Below are 19,918 nucleotides of genomic sequence, written 5' to 3'. Positions count from 1 at the left end.
GCAGAAGAAGGGACAATGGACACTGACAGACACTCCAGCCCCCCAGGCCAGGAAGAGTAGCTTTCTCTCCCCCTGCAACGCGCCCCCCACCCCCACCCTGCCAGCTCACCTTGTATCCCGTGAGCATCCCCCATAACATCCAGTGCTTACTCCAGGAGGCAGCATGGGATAATGAAAGACGCAGGCTTTGGAGTGAAACCGACCTGGATTTAGATCCTGGCTAGTTGTTCTCCAGCTGGATGATGTAGGACAGTTGCTCAATCTCTGTGCCTCAGAGAGGAAGGGAGGGAGAGAGGGAGGGAGGAAATGGGAAGGGATAGGGGAGAGAGAAAAGCCCTGTGAAGAGGTTGTGGAATCCTAAGAGACAAATTGTCATGGGTTCCAGACCCTTCTGGTTTATACTGTCACCTACATCGTGCAACTTTGTCTTCTCCAAGCCCAGGTGCCCAGCAGACGGCAAGGGCCATTATTAATATTTGCTGCACCAGTTGAATCAACTTGGTCTGTCCCTTCTCTGGGGTTCTGTCTGACCCTGCCTTGGCCGGTAAACTCACAGCCACTGGGGTGCTGAGCGTGAGGCTGACTCAGCTGGTTTGGGAAATGGGGAACTCTTCATCTCCCTGGACTGGAGAATCACTGGTCCAGAAAGAGAGCTCCTTCTGCCTCAGACTCTATAAGCTCTTAACCCAGTGCTATGCATACAGCAAGGGCTCAATAAATTCTAGCTTTTATTGCCATGGTTGTTGTGCTTGCTCTAGCTACCATTGCTGAGTAACAGATGAACTCTTAAGTGTAACAGCATTAAACCACCATCTTACTAGATTCATGGTTCTGTGGGTTGGGAATGTGGGTGCAATTTGTCTGTTCCCAACATCTGGGTCACCACTGGGAGACTCAACAGGGGCTTGAAAGCGGGAATCATCTTGTTTGGCATCCAATGCTGCCTGTCGCTGAACTGTTGGCTGGGACACAGGGGCCTCTCCCCATAGACTGCGTTAGGCTTCCTGACAGCATGGCAGTTGGTTCTAAGAGGCTGTGCCCACGGTGTTCTCATGATCTAATGATCTAGCCTTGGAAGACACGTGGAATTGCGGGCACCACAGGCACCAGCCCACACAGGGTCGCAGCTAGGGAACTGAGACCCCACCGCTCAGCAGGAGGAATGTCAGAGTCACACTGTCAGGGTCTTTAGCTAATACTAGCCACCACTACAACAGTGACCATAACAGCCCCTCCAACCACCAGCAGCGATAACAGCAGTCAGTAAGCAGGCGTAAGAATTCATTCCTCCCAAGACTGTCCTGGATCCAAGGGAGAGAACACACTGAGCTCCAGAGCCTGGTACTGATTTTCTGCTCAGTCGGGTGTCCCAGGGTGGGATGAGAGCCCGCCCTCCCTGCAGTCACTTCTGCACCCCCGGGAGACCCTCTGTCAGGGTCAGGGACCATGGGGCCCAGACCAGCAATATATCCTGGCCACCTTTTTTTAACAGACTCATCGTGGGCCTTTTAAACTTCAGCTTCCTGGATGACTGTCCTTTGAAGCTGCCCGCTATGATCTGAGTCTCTCTGGGAGACCATTTCGACTTGCCCCCAGGGAGGTATGTGGTCAGTGATAGGGCTGGAAAGATCCACAGGAGAGACATGTAATATCTTTCTTGCCTAACTTCCCAGTCCTCGAAGGAAAGGCCATGTTTGGTTTGAAAACAGAGCAGCTTTATCGCCAACCAGGACCCTGGACGAAATCTTTTCCCCTAACGCTGAATAAACAGTCCCAGATTCTGCTCACACCCACTTGGCTTATCTAGGCCCTGCCTTCTACCCTGGGCCTGTCCTGAACCCCAGAACAGCAGCTGGGGGACATGCATTCTGCTCCATTTCCTCCTTGTTGGAGGAAAAAGTGACTGGATTCAAGTATCTTCCTACCCTGAGCCTCAGTCTTCTGATCCATAAAGTGGGGACAATAGGGCTGGCTTAGCCTCACTGCCAGGGCCAAATGCCATTATTTGGCCCATAATGCATAGCAAGTGCTCAGGGAGCTTTGCCTTGGTGTGAAGAGAATAGGGCAGAGTGGGAGGCAGAGTCCACGTGGGTTCAAAACCAGTGACTACCACCACAACCGAGTACATGCTGGGTGACCTCGGGCAAGTTCATCAACCTCTGTGAGGCACAGCCTCTTCAGCCTGTAAATGATCTCGTGATAATGAGGTTGCCATGGAGATTCACACAGTGCTGAGCATTGTGCCTGATACCCAGGTCATTCATTAATGGTGGTTATTTGTTTTTATTATTTATGAGGTCTTATAATTCAAGTATTCTCAACATTTCCCATATACACCAGAAAGCTCCTCAATGGGTCTTTGGATGAAAGCCAATCATTTTTTGGTTCATTTCTAAATTTTAATTGAAATTGAAATTTAATTGAAATCATCGCAGGTTCCCACACAATTGTGCGGAATAACACAGAGAGATAACAATCACAAGGACATCGACTTTGATGTCATCAACCAATCTTATTCTGATTTTCCAGTGTTACTTGTGCTCATTTGAGAGAATGTGTGTGTGTTAAGTGGTGTATAATTTTATTACCCGTGTAGTTTTGTGTATCCACAACTACAGTCAAGATAACACTACGAGCCCCACTTGTATGGGGAGCCTATCATTTTAAAGCCAGAGAAACCCCTAGTTTGAATTTATGAGTCAATGTAGCATATAGATGAAGAGGAGTCCAGTGATCTGCCCACCTGGGTTCAAATCCCAGGCCTACAACTCACAGCTGTGTTGGGGGAGGGGTTAGGGAGAGGTGGGGAGGGGAGAGGAAAAGGAAAGGGGAGGAGTGCTCTTCTGTCTCAGTTTCCCCATCTGGAAAATGGGAAAACAACAGCCCCCAGAACTGGGCAAAAGATTCCTAACTCTAAGCTGTCATTGCAGCTTTCAGAAGTTGGTGATCAAGGCTCCAGAGGCAAAGCTACTTGACCAAGACCACATACCAAGCCAGAGGCACAGCTGAGCCAGCGGGGGGGGGGGGGGGGGGTGCGGTGGGGGACACGGGCAGCCCAGTTCTTCAAGGGGGTCAGGGGAACAAGAGTTCACACGGTCTGAAGGTATACCAGAGCCCTCCTTCCATGATTGATCATGCAGGCGGGCCACCTAGCCCAGAGGTCAAGCAGCAGGCTCTGGAGGGGCCTGTCAGGGCAAGGATCCCAGCTCAGGCTGAGACAAACAGCCCCAGTGTCCCCAGACTCACTTGAGCCTCATCTGCAGAGTGGGACGGGCAGCCAGGTTGCAGAGGGCTTCAGGGATGAAGGGGTTAACAGACTCAGCGCCAGGAAGGGTGAGTCTATGAAGGCTAGGCCAATTGCTTTACTAGGTAGTGGAATGTTTTCACTAAGTGTTGAAATCAGAATGGTCGTCGCCCAGGACGGTGGGCTAGGATGGTAAGCGGAGCAAACATGTCGTGTCATAACATCAGATAAGGGAGTCATGGAACGGGACTGTGGAACGTGAGTATCTTCTCTTAGAACCTCAGTAAACACTGGAAACTGAAGAGCTTACCCAAAGGAAAAGGCCAACCCCGTCTCTGGCATTCACCGGGAGCCCCGCATCTCGTTCCTCCCTGCAGAAAGCAGATTTCCTTCCTCTCATGGCTGGATTCACTCTTGAATACCAAACACTTCTATCCTCTAATCTGAGTCTGTTGTAAACATGTCATTTCCAAACAAACACAGGTTGCCATCTTTTCTTCTTTCTCTCTCTCTCTCTCTCTCTCTTTTTTTTCTTCTCCCTAAGATCAAAGAAGGCATTTGGGCCTTGAAGATAACATTCATCCTAAGAGAGATGGTAATATATGAGATTAATGAAAATTAACATAATCCCTATGAATAGAGGAGAGCTTGCGTTCAATCGTTTGTCCTGCTGTTAATTATGCGTTAGGCGGTGATAAATGCTTTAAATCAAGTGATGCCTTGAAAACCATTTAAATGATTTTCACCTAATTAGTTTCCCTGCCTTGTTCTGAGGCTGGGGGACCCCTCCCTGGCCTGCCCCCCTCCTTTGGCTATGTAACGTGCCAGGGGAGCAAGGAACCCTGAGCTCCAGAAGGAACGTTTTCTGGTTTCCATCGGTCCTGACCCACCCTGGTGGGCCCAGGGTTGAGATTTATTTTTTTCTTATTGGCTTTGCAGATCCAAGATCAAAAGGAAATTTATCAGTTTCTGTCTTCCTTCAGCCTACTCCAGCCAGACTTCATGACAAGACCCTATCAGCCTTCAAGTTGAGGAGGCCCCAGCACCGAGGGGAGCAGAGAGAGAAAGAGAAAGAGAGAAGGCCCCCGCCAACGGTCACTGCCAGATTAGGGGGCGGAAATTGCGGCATGGCACCCAGCCGGCCTCGGGAGGGCGGAGGGCAGAGCTGGACAGGAGGAATGTTGGTCTGTGTAGCTCAAAGCCCCAGGGGGCAGATTCAGAAAGGCTTCCCTACTCTGCCGCTCCCTCTGAAGTTGAAATACCATCTGAGTCTCTTCCAGAACCTATTAAACGGGAACTGGAAGCCCTGGGGAGGAAGGGTCAGGGTGGGGCCCGGAGGAAGAGCAAAACCTGCCAGAGAACCAGGTTCTGTCCCTGGAGGCACATGTGTGGACCCAGAGCTCTTCCCACCACAGTAGGAGCTTCTGAATCAAATGGCCTCCTCCTCCTGGAAGCCCCCAGGATTGGCATCCAGCCCATTCCAGCTCAGGGGAGCCCCATGTCTCCTCAGTCACCATCCCTCTCTCTCTTGCCAGGAAATAGGACGGTAGGTCTCAAGTTCCTTTGGAGGCTTGGCCCTCAGCAGTGGGGTGCCCAGGGCAGGCCGCAGGACCTCCAGGAGCTCACTTTCCTCCTCGTGGTAAGAGGAGGGGCGCCCCTGGGAAATGCTGCCCTTGGGCTCCAGCGTGGCGTGAGTCTGAGATCCAAAGAGCACCCCGATCAAGCGCCTGTATCCTCACCACATCCGCAGGGCCTTTCTGTATCCAACAGGCTGAAAAACCACAAGGGCGGTCCCTCCCACTGGATTGTAACCTCTTGCCCCCCACTCGGAAGCCAGAAGATACAAAAAGGAAAATGAAACAAAAGTACCTCCCATTGATCCCTCTTCTGACTTAAAAAAAAAAAAAGGTGGGGGCTGGGAAGCCAGTTCACATTTGAAGTTAGAATCTTGGTAGAGAAATCCCTCCTTTCATCCCGAACCGTCCTCCCCGTGTGCGCTGCAGAAGGCTTCAGAACCCCTGGAGTTGCAATTATGTGGACATTTTTGGAACATGTCTGTTAATGATTTGTGATGCTGAGGACTTATTTTGAATTAATTCCTTTTTTAAAGGGCAGTTTGGTCTCCCAATAAGGGGCAGACCCGGAATGCCACAGCCTCCCCCTTTTGTGCTAAATGAACTTTTTAGAGGTTCCAGATGACGCCTGGCACCGGACAGAGGGAAGCCAGCCAGAGAGGTCAATTCTCTGGGACAAGTTCCCTGGATGATCCCGCCCTGTCCCTGCGGCAGGAAGTGGTGCCCTCCCGGGCGAGGCATTTCAGAAATGCCTTTGAGACAAGAGGCCCGGCCAGAGCTGGGCTCCCAGCAGGAGCGAGGCAGCAGAAGGCCAGAGCCAGAGCTGTGTCCCTCCTGCTCATCAGACACCGCCCTCCGCTGCCTCACACACTCTGGCTGCAAAGCGAACCACGGTTTTTCCAAAAGGTCCTTCCTTAATCATTCTCTATCCCCTTCTTCATCGTGGTAAATTGCACGTAACGTAAAATTGACCGTTTTAACTACAAGTAGGTGACATTAAGCACATTCATACTGTTGTACAACCATCACTACCATCCATCGCCGGAATTCTTTGTCTTGGCAAAGCTGGAACTCTGTCGCTGTGAAACAGCTCCCCATTCCCCGCTACCACCAGCACCCGGCGACCACCATTCTGTGCTCTTTTCTCTGGGAACTTGGCAACTCTCAAGAACTTGTGGACCCAGAGTCATACAGTGTGTGTCTTCTTGTGACTGGCTTATTTCACTTAGCATGATGTCCTCAGGGGTCATCCACACCATAGTACATGACAGGATTTCCTTCCTTTCTGAGGCCGACTGACCAGCCACTGTATGGATGGACCACGTGGCCATCTGGTCATCTATCCATGGACACTGGGGTCACTTCCGCCTTTTGGCTATAATGTGGAAAGATAATAAGCGAAGCAAAGTTTTGGGTGGAGAACACAGGTGAAATGTCCGAGTTAGGGACGCATGTTAGCACGACCCACTGTCTTTACAGGAAAGGGAAGTTATGAGTGACAAACCAGCAGGAGAAAAAACTGAAAACAACGTGGGTTCGTTCCACAGTCGGACGAGTCTGGGTTCAATTCCTCCTTTGGCCCTCTGAGCGAGTTACTTCCCTTCTCTGGGCCGCGGTGTCTTCACTTGTAAAAGCAGGCAGCTAGTAACTCCCAAAAAAGAAGGAAGCCATGAACTCACTGGAAGAACGGAATGAAATATCACACACCCACAATCATGGATGCGGGGCACGTGGCCCTTGTTATTACCACTATTCTCAAAAAGCTTTAAACTCTGAAGTTCTGTAGGTAATCATCTCCGTCTATGTTAGCTACTTGTACAAAATACCATCCCCTGGGTAACTTGTAAATACTAAACATTGATTTCTCACAGTTCCGGAGGCTGTAAAGGACAAGATCAAGGTCCCGGCAGATTCTGTGTCTGATGAGATCTGCTTCCTGGTCTTTCCCTGTGTCCTCACATGGCAGAAGGGTGCTTGCTACCACTCACCTACCTCGTACATGATACATCGTGGTGATTTTGGTCTACTATCTGCTTTCTTTTCCTGCCATTTCAATATAAGCACCTTCAGAAGTGAGACTTCTAATGTGTGATAGCCACCATTTCCCTAATATAGAGAACGGTTCCCAACATACAGTAATTTTTATTTTATTTTATTTTTTTAATGGATGAATGGATGAAATAAAGATGGAGGAACCATTCGGGAAAGACTCTTGTCATCAGGCAGGCCATGGGCTGGCGTCCCTGGGAGCAAGGACACAGTAAAGCTATGGACTGACTCCGATGGAGCCTGACTGGTCAAAAGAACACCAGAAATCCATCCTCTGGGTGTGAACACATTGGGCCTCCTGGCATCTCTACCCCCACTACCTGTGGCCGGTGAGCTTGGGTTCTGGGTCCATTGGAAGGCTCATCCCCAACTGACATGCTTCATTCTCATCTCTTATGGCATGAAAATAATGTCCCCAATGTGCTGAATTGTCCTGTGACAAGCAAACTAGGTGGATGTTGTATTTGGACACAAATATGCTTGGAAGCATTATTTTACACTCTCTGCAACCCAAAAGGAGAAGAACGAGGTACAAGAATCCAACACTTTCTGAGAAGAACGTGCAACATGGACACAGTGGTTGAGTCAAGGCTGGTGAGTCTCTTTACGATATGGAAGTAAACAAGCTTACATCTCTTATAATAAAATAGTAGCCTGATGTGTAAATAAGTACTTAGTAAGTTCATGTGCAGTGATGGACACGCTTCCAGACTGAAGGTGATGTTGTGACAAGATTTCATATCAATTCTATATTTTTTTTTATATCAATTCTATATTTAACGATGATGAAGATCCAGAAAGAACTTGTAGTTCATTGTCTTTCCAGGAAGTTTTTGCTGCATCTCAAAAAACGGGGACAGGAGGACTCTTAGAGAATTCAAGTTAAACTGGCCTTTTCCCTTCCTGTCTCAGAAAACTTTGTTTTCTGGCTTCCCTTGGCTGTTGGAATGTAAACAGGCTCACCCTTCAAAGCAAGACAGTGTGAAATGATCAAGTGTTCATCACGGTCAAATTCTGCTGTCCCCGATTTGTGCAATACAATTACGACACAGTTTCATTTCAGTTGAACCAGAGCTGAATCAAAGTGGTCCTAATTTCAGTTTATGCCTTTGAGAAGATCGTGATCACGTGTGCTAAAGCGTACAAAGTTAATCCTAAATGAGCCCAAGGGACAGGCTCCCTTAGCAACAGTACATGGATACGAAGCCTTTGTGATGGCCAGGACTTGACCAGCCTCCTGGAGCTCTCTCCTGCAGCACCGCATGTAATCCCCACATGCTACGAAGGAAGCCAGGCAGGCGATGGCTCTGCACATTTTGCAATTATTAATTCAACCCAACTCATACTTATTGTACACCTACTTCATGAGCAGTTTGGTCAGGGTTTAGAGCAAAGAATGGCCAGTTGGTGCGAGCGAGAAAGAGTTCACAATTGCAGAGCGCTTGTCTGCACAGGCACTGTTCCAAGCGCCTGCACGTGTTATGTCATTTAATCCTCACAACGAATTTCCAAGCTGGGTTCTTTTAGGACCATCTCCCTGTGACTGCTGAAGAAAGAGTCTCTGTGAAGTCGCTAGTCAAGTTTTGGAAGTCAAATCTGGAGCCCATACTCTTTCCTACTCTAGCTGCACCTCTGACACAGGAAGCACGGGTGGTATGGCTTCTGAGAAAGCTGCTGCCCCAACCTGAGTGGGGAGGGGACAGGAAGGCAGGCTTTCTGGAAGTGGGAGTCTTGAGCAGAATGGAGTAGGAGTTAGTCAAGAGAAAAAAGGGATCCTGGGGTTGAGGAAGCAGACTATACAATGACAAGGAGGAAAGCTAGTAGGCAGAATCAATGGGAGATGGGAGACACACACACACACCACGGAGGGAGTGAAAGAAGATTTATCTTGAGAAATTGGCAAGGGAGGCCGGTAAATCCTACTATCTCCCATCTGCAAGCTGGAAACCCAGTTCTCATCCAAAGGCATGAGAAGTAGGCAAGCCAACAGCATAAATCTTAGTCCGAGGACGGAGAAGATGGGATGAGAGGTCCTAGCTCAATGAGCCAGGAGAAAAAGAAGGGGGTGAATTCTTTGTTTCCTCTGACTTTGGGTTTATCCAACCCCTCAGGGGATTAGATGACGCCCACTCACTCAGGGAGGGTAATCTGCTTTACTCAGAGTCCATCGACTCACATGCTAACCTCCTCTGGAAACACCCTCATAGACACACCCAGAAACAAGGTTTAATCCAGGCACCCAGTGGTCCTTTCAAAGTGACATTTGAAAGTAATCATCGAAGGGGTACCTGGGGGGCGCAGTTGGTTAGCATTCAGTTCTCCCTTTCGGCTCAGGTCATGATCTCAGGGTCCTCAGATGGAGCCCCTATTGGGCTCCATAGCAGGGAATCTTCTTGAGATGCTCTCCCACCCTCTCCCCCTGCCCGCTCATGTTTTTTTTTCTCTCTAAATAGATGAATAAAATTGTAAAAAGAAAGAAAGCAACCATCACAGCATCACTGTCACCCTTCTACTGTAAACCCTGCAGCTCAGAGGCAGAGGGGGCTGTGGGAGGAGAGCTTTGCCTGTGTCTGTTGGCCCAGGTCCCCGTCGGCCCAGGTCCCTGTCATTTATCCCCTTTACCTCCTCCTTAGTTATGCGACCTTGGGCTAATTACTTCATGACCTTGGATTACACAGCAGTTTCTTAGAGAGGACACCAAAAGCACAAGCCACCAAAGAAAAAAATAAGTGGACACTACCAAAATGAAAATTTTTCTCTCAAGGGACACTAATGAGAAAGGCTAAAAAGAGGATGGGAGAAAATATTTGCAAATCATGGATGCGATAAGAGTCCCTCTCCATGGGCGCCTCCGTTAAGTGTCCCACTCTTGATTTCAGCTCAGGTCATGATCTCAGGGTCATGAGATCGAGACCCACATAGGGCTCAGTGCTCAGCAAGGAGTCCGTTTGGGATTCATTCTCTCTCTCTCTCCCCACCCCGGCTTGAAGGTGCTCTCTCTCTCTTTAAAAAAATATAAATACATACATACATGCATACATACATACATACAAACTCCTGTGTCCAGAATACATAAAGAACTCTTTCAACTCAACAATGAAAAACAACTCAATTTAAAAATGGGTCAAGGATCTGAGTAGACTGTTTTCAAAGAAGATACAGGAATTGCCAAAAAGCCCAAGAAAAGACATTCAGGGTCACTAATCCCTAGAAATGCCAATCACATCTCAATGAGATACCAATTCATACCCACCAGGAGGGCTATACTCAAAAGGATAGATAGTAACCAGTTTCCACAAAGACTTGGTAAGTCCACATGGTCCTCCACTGTTGCTGGGAGCATGGAAGGCACAGCCTCAGTTAACTTGGAAAGGAAACACGGGTAACCTCGTGATTCAGAAATCCCACTCCTGTGTCTATACCAAGAGAACTGAAACATACTGAAACATAGGTCCATGCAGACACTTCTATTATGAATGTTCATGGCAGCTTTATTCCTAAGAGCCTTAGAGTGGAAACAACCCAAGTGTCCATCGATGGGTGAAAGGACAAACAGAATATTATCTTTATCTACATATGAGATCTATATATGATAGCATATATGATATCATATGTAAATATCTATCTCCACACCATGGAATATTATTCAGCCATAAAAAAGGAAGGAGAGTCTGATTCTACAGCATGGATGAACCTTGAAGTCATACTAAGCAAAAGAGACAAGTCATAGGAAGTCACATACTGTGTGATTCCATGATAGGAAATGTTCAGAATAGGCAAATCAGAGACAGAAAGGGGTTGTTAGGGGCTGGAAGGGGGAGAAATTGGGAGAGACTAACAGGTACAGGGATTCTTTTCTGGGGCAATGAAAATGTTTTGAGTTAGACAGTCCCAATGGTAAATAAACTAATGAGCTTGCGTCACTGGTCAGCCTGCCCCCCCCACCCCCCAAACTCTGGAAACTTCTAGTAGAAGCTTCTGGCTAGCTTTCAATCTTACCTTTCAAAACAAAGTAACAGACTGCCGGGACATGAGGAGACACATGTGAGGAAGACACCTGCTCAGAGGAATCGGGAGTGCCTGATGGGCCAAACAGTTACCTCTGCTTTGTTATAGTGTTACAATCCCCTTCTGAGTAGTCATTCCAAACCCTACTAGGGAGTCAGGACTCTGGAGCTTGTTTCTCATATCCTATTTGCCAGGCAACTGCTCCAGGGTATTCTTTGTCTGTAATTCATCAGGTAGCAGACCCTCTGTAGTCTGGTAACAACAACACACTTTAAAAGGGTAAAGTTCAGGGCACCTGAGTGGCTCAGTGGGTTAAGCCTCTGCCGTCAGCTCAGGTCATGATTCCAGGGTCCTGGCATCAAGCCCTGCATCGGGCTCTCTGCTCAGTGGGAAGCCTGCCTGCCCTGTACCTGCCTCTCTGCCTACTTGTGATGTCTGTCAAATAAATAACTAAAAATTTTAATAAAATTAAATAAAAGGGTGAAGTTCATGTTTTATGAATTCTATCTCAATAAAACTTACTCTAAAAACAAATATGAGCAACCAATAAGAGAGCCAGAGAATAAACAGGTCAGTGATGATACAGGGCAATCGTGGTAATGACAGCTCACACGGGAAGGGACAGCAAAGTGTAGGGTCAGCAAGAGGGCAGGGAGCCCGTCCTGAGTGGGAGATACCTGGAGTGAAGGCTGAAGGATGCGCAGGGGGTTGTTCGACAGTGGGGACAGCCCAAGCCAGGACGTGCCCAGCCGTTCAGAGTGGAGACAATGGGGAGGGTACACACCAGCTGAGACCAGAAATGTATCAAGCAGCCACTGGCCTATCCTCTTACTTGTGACTTATATTTAATTATGTGGGTAATTCTGCATCAGGGGGCTTCCTGCTTGACCGTCTGCTCCAGGAGGGTGGCGAATGGGTCCACCTGGCTCACCTCCCACAGCCCAGGAGCCAGTCTGGCACAGGCTGGGAGGAGGCTTCTAGAACTTACATTCATTGTCTGCGTAAACGTCATTTAGGTTCTGCCAATTGCTCTGCAGCCCTGGTCCTGCACAGGTCTGGATGTGCGGGAAGCCCCATCAAGTGGGATGCTCATTTAAATGCAGGAATCCAGCCTCAGAAGCCCAGGGCTTCCAAAAGGAAGTGAAATTCAAATGAGATGCAATCACAATGCAGATGCAGAATCCTCTAATTCAAGGTCAAGATTACACTATCCTGAGCCCTTATGGCCACCTCCTGCAAACAGCCAGTTGCAGGGGGGAGGGCGGGCATCAAATATCCCAGACTTGTTCATGCAGAACAGATCTGTTTCCTAAACAAACACCAATCAGCAGAATAGCCCAAAGTCAAGTAGACTGACCTCACAACAAACTTAAAGAAATTACTGTGTTTGGGAATGTGGGTGGGGGACACTCCTCATGCTATTTCTTTCCAGAGGAAGAAGAGAAGACCCCAGAAGTTCCTGCCTTGCTGGATGCTTTGCCAAGGCCACCATCCGTACCCTGAACTTCTGGTTGAGGGACCTGGTGGGCTGATAGCTCTGGAGGGCCCCACCTCCAGCCTGGGGAGCAAGCCAGACACTGAGTTTGGTTCTGGAGAACAGCACGTTCACCTGCTTTAGCCCTTCCTGTCCTGCTCTAATGTCTTCAGGGCTGCTCAGTGTGGTCACATGTCTAAGATCGCGAGAATCTGGTCTTGTCCCGGTAACGCTTGGCCTTTGCTGGGGGCAGATGTAGGGGCCGAGGAAGAGTGTCCACGGGGGACCCAGGGCCATGCTGGGCTGCAGTGGAATTTGAGGAGAGAAAGGCTCAGGAATGAGGTGTAAGAGAAGTGGGGGGGTGTCCCCTCAGGGCACCCTGGCATCGCACAGAGACTTCACGTAATAACAGTAACTGTGATATTGGAAAGATGTGAGAGTTCAAAGCCAATGGCCAAGAAAGAATTCTTGAGACCTCTTTGGTGCAAAAAGGTGGTTTTATTAAAGTGTGGGGACAGGAACCGTGGGCAGAAAGAGGTGCATTTGGTGGTGAGGAGTGGTTCATTATATGCTTTCCAAGTTGGGAGGGGGTTAGGGACAGTGTAAGTCTCTAAGAAATTGGGAAGCAAGGTGTCCAGGACCTCGATAAGGCCAGCTGCTGTTAGGAAAAGGTCATTGTTCACTTTCCAATAAAACCTTAGTCATGAGACCCTTCAGATGCATATCATGGGGTCAGACGCTAGGGGGATGATTGCCAACATGTATCTTGGGTAGGAATGGGAGGTAGAGATAAAGGAAGTTTCCAAAGGAAACTTCATTAATGTGATACCGCCTGCCCACATGGCCAACAGGCCTACTCTGCCTGGGCCCAGGGGAATTTCCAGGACCCAGGACCTTCAGTGCTAAAACTGGTTGTCGCAGGCAAACTGGATGGCAGTTCACTGTGGCAGTGAACCACGCAAGGAAGTCAGTGTCCTAATCCCTGGAAATGGTGAATGGCCAAAGGGACTTTGCTGATGAGATTAAGTTAGGGACCTTGAGATGGGGAGATTCTCCAAGATTTTCAGGGTGGACCCAATGGCATAGCAAGGGTCCTTATCATTGGGAGGCAAGAAGGTCAGTCAGAAAAAGGAGACAGTGCCACAGAAGCAGAGTGTAGAGGGATGTCATTGCTGGTTTGATGGAGGGAGACCCTCAAGTCAAGGAATAGGGGTGGCTTCCAGAAGCTGGAAAAGGCAAGGAATGGCTTCTCCCCCTAGAGCCACCAGAAGGAAGGCAGGCCTGCCATCACCTTGACTTTAACCCATTGAGACCCACGTTGGACTTCTGATATCCAGAACTATAAGAATAAATCTACGGTCATCTATTTCAGCAGTAATAGGGAGCGAACTCTGCTGCCTTCAGGCACTGGCCACCGTATTTTATTTTCTGTTTCCAGGACAAGGGACAAATGTTTGCTGAGCATGTACAGGGCTCAGCTGGCCCAGGCACCCCTGAACCCAACCCTACACCTTGGGGCCCTGCTACTCAAGGACCTATCTTGTTCCTTCATTCTTTTTTTTTTTCATTCATTCCTTCATTCAGTGAACACCAAGAGAACAACTTCTGGGTGTCCGAACAGTCCCGGACACTGGCGATTCCGAGATGAACAGGACAGAAGCTTTGTCCACGAGAAGCTTACAGGGTAAGAGGCAGTTGGTCTCCAAAGTGGAAAAATGCATGGCAGGGGAAATGTAAGATGATGCATTGGGTGTGAAGAAATGCACAAGAATTTCTACCTTGATTTATTCTTATCTAACAGTTAGCAGGAGTTGGGAAATCAGGCTAGCCTGTGTTTGACGTGTGGGTTAATACTGGTGCCCAGGAGCTCACTGAGTCTGGCAAGTTGATGTGGGCCTCTGACTGGAGAAGTAGGAGTCCTCACACAGTGGGAGGGGAAGGGGTGTCCACGCCTCTCCCAGCCTGTTTGGTGTCTTGTACGTCTCTCTCCCCCATAAACAACTTATTGCTCCTCTGTAAAGTGGGTTTGCAACTTTTTGTCAGTGCACCATTTACCCAAACTCTCATGGACCCACAGTTGAACAAAATCCCTGCAAACAAACTGTGGATGGAAGATAATATTAAAGGTACAAACCTGAAGGAGAAAAAACCCAGCAGATTTGGCATTTCTTCTCCTCCAAGTGCGAGCTCTTTGTAATCTCTTAGGTTAAAAACTCTGACATCTCATCAAAAGCAATGGCAATGAGAGAGAGAGAGAGAGAATTCATCAAGAAAAAATGAACTAAATATGGATTCACACCCACTAACATTAACAACAAACTTCCCTGAATGATTATATTATTGTGCCTGGAGATGTTAGCTATAGATTATATGAAGTTATCTTTTTTTTTTTAAAGCACTCAAGGGGTGGGAGGTTGAGGGAACCAGGTGGTGGGTATTAGAGAGGGCACGGACTGCATAGAGCACTGGGTGTGATGCAAAAAATAATGAATACTGTTATGCTGAAAATAAATAAATTAAAATTAAAATTAAAAAGCACTCAAAAAATTATTAATAATTTTGGTCTTGGCACTGTGAGTGATTAAAACAATTTGGTTTAATATTTTTAAATGCCCCCTTTGAAATTTCTACTTTGTGTCAGGTTTATAGCATTTGCAACATATTTATGGTTGTTACACATATATAATCTGTAAGTAGACATATAGAGGGCATGCTATATGCCTATGGAGTACATTTTTTAGGGACTAAAGAGTAAAAAAGAGAGAGAGAGGCAACAGTGATAGGAGATGTCAACCATGGAGTTGATAGAACATTACAGCTGCCTCCTCTCTACCTGTCCTTTATTCGTTACTAAGACAATGCGTTTCTCTTTCCAGGTGACAATATGCCTGCTAAAGTCACATGCAGCCTACTGTGCAATTTGAGGTGAACATGTGACACCCTTCTGGCTGATGGCATGTGTTCTGGGCGTCTACTACCGAGCAAAAAACCAACCCCAAACCTCATGACTTAATGCAGCAACCATCATCTATTTGCTCTGTAATGGGGATCAGGCAGGGCTCATCTTGTTCTACCATGTATCCCTGGGGCGGCTCGGTGGGGCTGGAGGATCCATTTCCAAGATGGCTTCCGTCTGTGGCTGGCAAGCTGGTGCTGGCTGTGCCTGGCAACTGTAGGCTAGAGCCTTGTCCGCAGGATGACTTGCCTCCTCCCAGCATGGTGGTTCAGTTCCAAGAACAAGCGTTCCAAGAGAAAGGGAATAGAGCCGTCACCTCCTTAAAGCCTCAATCTGGAAACTTGCTCAGCACCATTTCTGCTGTATGGTGTTGCTCAGGTGGCCCTGAGCCCACCCAGAGTCAGGGTAAGAGGACACAGACCCTGCCCCTCAGTGAGGGCAGTGGCAAGGAATTCCTGGCCAGCTCTAATCTGCCACGATGTATGAGGAGAGCTGGCTAAGTATTCCTGGGAAAGCTTCTACATCCTTGTCTGCTGATGCTTTCTTCTCCCTCTTTTCCTGCATCTCAGGTGGGAGACTGGGGCTGGACCGCCCAGCCTGTAACCAGGAAGTGACCAGCCCATAACCAGGAAGTGACCTTGTGATCGAGGGCCATGCTCTAGAGACGTAGAGCAGAAAGGCAGAAGCCAGAGTACCAGGGAGCATCACTGAGCCACTGTACCAGTCGAGACCACATTTGCTAGATTCCCTGTGCTATGAAGAAACATAAACCTCTCCTTGGTTAAGGCCCTCTGGTGACATTCTGTTACAGAGAGCCGCATGCTGTTCCTAAGTCAGTGTTCAAGGCTGGAGTGGCACAGATGCAAAGAGATGTGTGAATCTGGAGGGGTAGCAAAGGTGGTCACAATTTCCAGAGCAGAAATCCCCATAGCTAGAGCTTCCCTACCTGCATGTGTGGCCCCGTGACAGCCCCGTGACAGCCACCCATGAGGACCCCTCACTTCTCGGCCCCTGGAGACCCAGAGCCTGCATATTCACCGACAAAATGAAGCATCACCACCTTTGCTCACTTGGTCCCCTCCCCCACTTCTCTTCACACTCAGACTATTCCAGCAGGATGTGTACTGGACAAGGAGCCACTAGGGAAAGATAAGGATAGGAAAAAGGCATCTTCTGGGAACTAGGGCTTGGGCTCTGTGCTTCATGCTTGTTAACTCTTGAAACCACCCTGAGATAAGGACACATCTCCCCACCTCATAGGATGGGGCGGGGGGGACTGAGACTCAGAGAGGTGAGCAACATAACCAATGTTATATAGATTGTGAGGAAGGTAGCTAAGCATGAAGTTCAGGCCTCCCTATGTCCCTTCAAAGTGTGTGTTCAGTCCAGTCACCCATCTGCATCCAGGGGCCTTGAATCCAACTCCCAGCCCAGACGCGCACACTCTAGGTGGCTTAAATAATTTATTTCACTTCCTCGAGACTCAGTTAATGCATCCCTAAGATGAGAGGGTTCTGAGGGATGAAGAGGAGCTCTCAAAGGAGATTTCTATCTTTGAAATCCTTTGATCTTATGCAATTTCGGATAACATCAAGGTTTATAAAAACAAAACATCATCAAAATGAGCTTGTAATAAAATTGCAAAGCAATATGTCGGGGGCAAGGACTATAAATCCACAGGATGTCAGTTCCAAGTTGAATACAATTTACAAGAATATGGTTCAAATATCACAAGGTCAAAACAATTTTGAGCTTTCCAGTATTTACAAACATACCTCACTTCATAAACCTTTCCAATCCATGCTACACAATATATACAGGACGTTTTAAAATGACTCTATTTAATTTGATGTGGCTTTAAGTGAGGTCTGTTAGAAATGTGCTACTAATTTTGGACTTTTGTGTTTAGGGGAAAATGCGATTGAAGCTTAATCCAATTTTCTAACACCCGAAAACAGCTACAAGGAAATAGACAGGCATGAAGGAACAATGGCAGATTTTGCCTCCAAAAAACCTTGACTTGCCACTAACTTGCCCTGATGAAATGTTCCGTACCAAAAAAAGGCTAGCCCTGCAGGCATGAAGGAAAGTTAAGCCATGAAGATAGCATATAATGGGGCAGGGAGCTTACGAAGAAAAGTCAGCTTGGCTTTAGAACTCCATTCGGCTCCTGACTTGCTTGCCCAAGCAGAGCCAGAGGGGGCTGCAAGCTTCTATGAGAAGTTACGTGTTGCACATGGCGAAGCTATGCTATGACGAAGCTACGCTTCCAACATGGCGGCCAAGGGTAACAGTGAAGCATGGGCAGAAGAAATGTCTAGATACACTAGTGTCTGGGCACTGCTCATTATCCATGATCAAGAGCATTCAAAGGTCCCCAGAAGCCCTGGCAAGGGGGAAGAGACCAAGGGAACGAATAGGAGCCCAAGACAGCAGGAAGGAGCCACACAACGCAGGATCTTTGAGAACAGAAGGTTAAGAGTCAAGGCCATTTGCCTTGAGTGCCCAGACAATGCCCCAGAAGGACAGCAGGGCCCAGATGCCCCTCATGAGATCCCACACAGGGACCAGATCAGACCAAACTGGACATGTCACCAGAGCCAAGCATGGGGTCATAGAAGCCTCACTTGGTCCTTGTGGATGCCAGGAGAGAAGGAGAAACCCTAACAGCTTAGGCACTTATTTGAAAGAGACTGTGACCCCTAAGGAGACTTTTTTTTTTTTTCTAAGATATATTTATTTATTAGAGAGATAGAGAGCAGAGAGGGGGCAGCGGGAGAGGGACCCTCAAGCAGACTCCCCACTGAGCACAGAGCTCGACAAGGGCCTCGATCCCACAACCCTGAGATCACGACCTGAGATGAGACCAAGCGTCAGACACCTAACTGACTGAGCCAGCCCCCCACCAAGTAGACTTTTAATTGTGGGAGAGAAACTGAGATGCCATGACTATCAAACTGTAGGCTCTTCTCTCCTTTCTGTTAGTGCCCAACCACACAGGTTGGGGCATTCACAGAAAATGCAGAAGCTACATTCTCTTACCTGTTCGAGGGTGGGGCATAAAACGCGATCCTGCTCTGCTTGTTACTGTTCCATCTTATTATCTCTGTTCTGTTCAAAAGTCCTTTCTCCAAAAGGACAAGTCCTAAGAAAACTAATTTTATTTATTTATTATTATTATTTTTTTTATAAGTAGCTTCCATGCCTAGCACAGAGCCCAGTGGGGGGCTTGAACTCACAACACTGAGAACATGATCTGAGCAGAGATTCAGAATTAGACACTTGACCAACTGAGGCTCCCAGGTACCAGAAGACTCATTTTTATTTTTTATTTTACTTTTTTGAAGATTTTGTTTTTCACTAATCTCTACACCCAACATGGGGCTCAAACTCACAATTCCAAGATCAAGAGTTGCATGCTCTACCAACTGAGACAGCCAGGTGTCCCTTCCACTCCCCCACTGCCTGCCGAAAACTCATTTTTCAATGGAGGAACGAATTATAGCTGATAAGATGAATTTTCTCCCAAGACCAGGGGAACCTCATTGGTGTCTGAAGCAGGGGAATGGCTGCAGGGATTTGTGATTTAGGAAAATTTGGAGACAGCCAGGGGAAGGGACAAGAATTGAGGCCCAGAGCCAGGGATGTAAAATGGTCCAGAAGAATGACCGCCAGAATGCAGCTTTAGGCAGTGGCCCGCCAGGGAATGGTGAAGGGCAAGGTGAAGTCAAACACACATCCTGCCTCTATCACTTATTTACACCTGCTCTGGGGCAGGAACCACATACGAATTTCTGTCTCTTCTTCTGTCCAGTGGGGGTAATAGCCCTACCCAAAGCTGTCAGTGGCATTGAAGGAGATCACAGCTAACGCATCTGACATGATGTGTTCCCTGCCACGACTACTGTCTCCCCCCACGACGTAAGGACCCACTTTCAAACGGCAGTACCCCTGCCTACAGCTGCCAGGAAGACAAACAAAACGCCTCCGACCTCCCGTTGGAGGCGGGATCATCTTTGAAAGGCCAAGCTGGGATCTACGAAGCACAAGAGAATTTCATTACCAGTCTATAAAAAGGCACTCTGGAAGAAAACCCTCCATACTAGCGGCCATGGCCAACCGCATCCAGATGTGTCGTGAGAACGTGCTCTGGGGGATTAGGCAAGACCCAACAGCACCACCGTACAACTAACTAGCTGAGTGACTTTAGCGAGTCACTGTACTTAACCTTTCCATCCAATTTCCCTCCTCACCTGTACAGTGTGGAGAGCACAGGCTCACCCAATGGTGAGAACTCATTGCAGTACAATGAGGAGGATCTTGGAACAGGTGTGCATGTGGCCTCTCTCTGGGTCTTACTTTTTCTTTGTAGGGGGTGGAGAGGGTCTACACAACCTGGCCCCCATCTCATTTCCTAATATTTCCCACCATTACAATCACCCCAAATCTAGTAACCTCAAGCTAGTCCCAGACTCCAATACTGCCAATACCTTGATCTCAGACTTCAAGCCTCCCAAACCATGAGAAAGTCCATTTCTATTCAAAGTGCCAGACTGTGGCACTTTGTTATGGCAGCCCAAGCAAATTGATGTAAATCCACATATAGAACTTTT

Source organism: Mustela nivalis, assembly GCF_964662115.1.
Source record: "Mustela nivalis genome assembly, chromosome: 4".
Lineage (NCBI taxonomy): Eukaryota > Metazoa > Chordata > Mammalia > Carnivora > Mustelidae > Mustela > Mustela nivalis.
The sequence above is the reverse complement of the archived record's forward strand: the minus strand, read 5'-3'. Positions refer to the sequence as shown.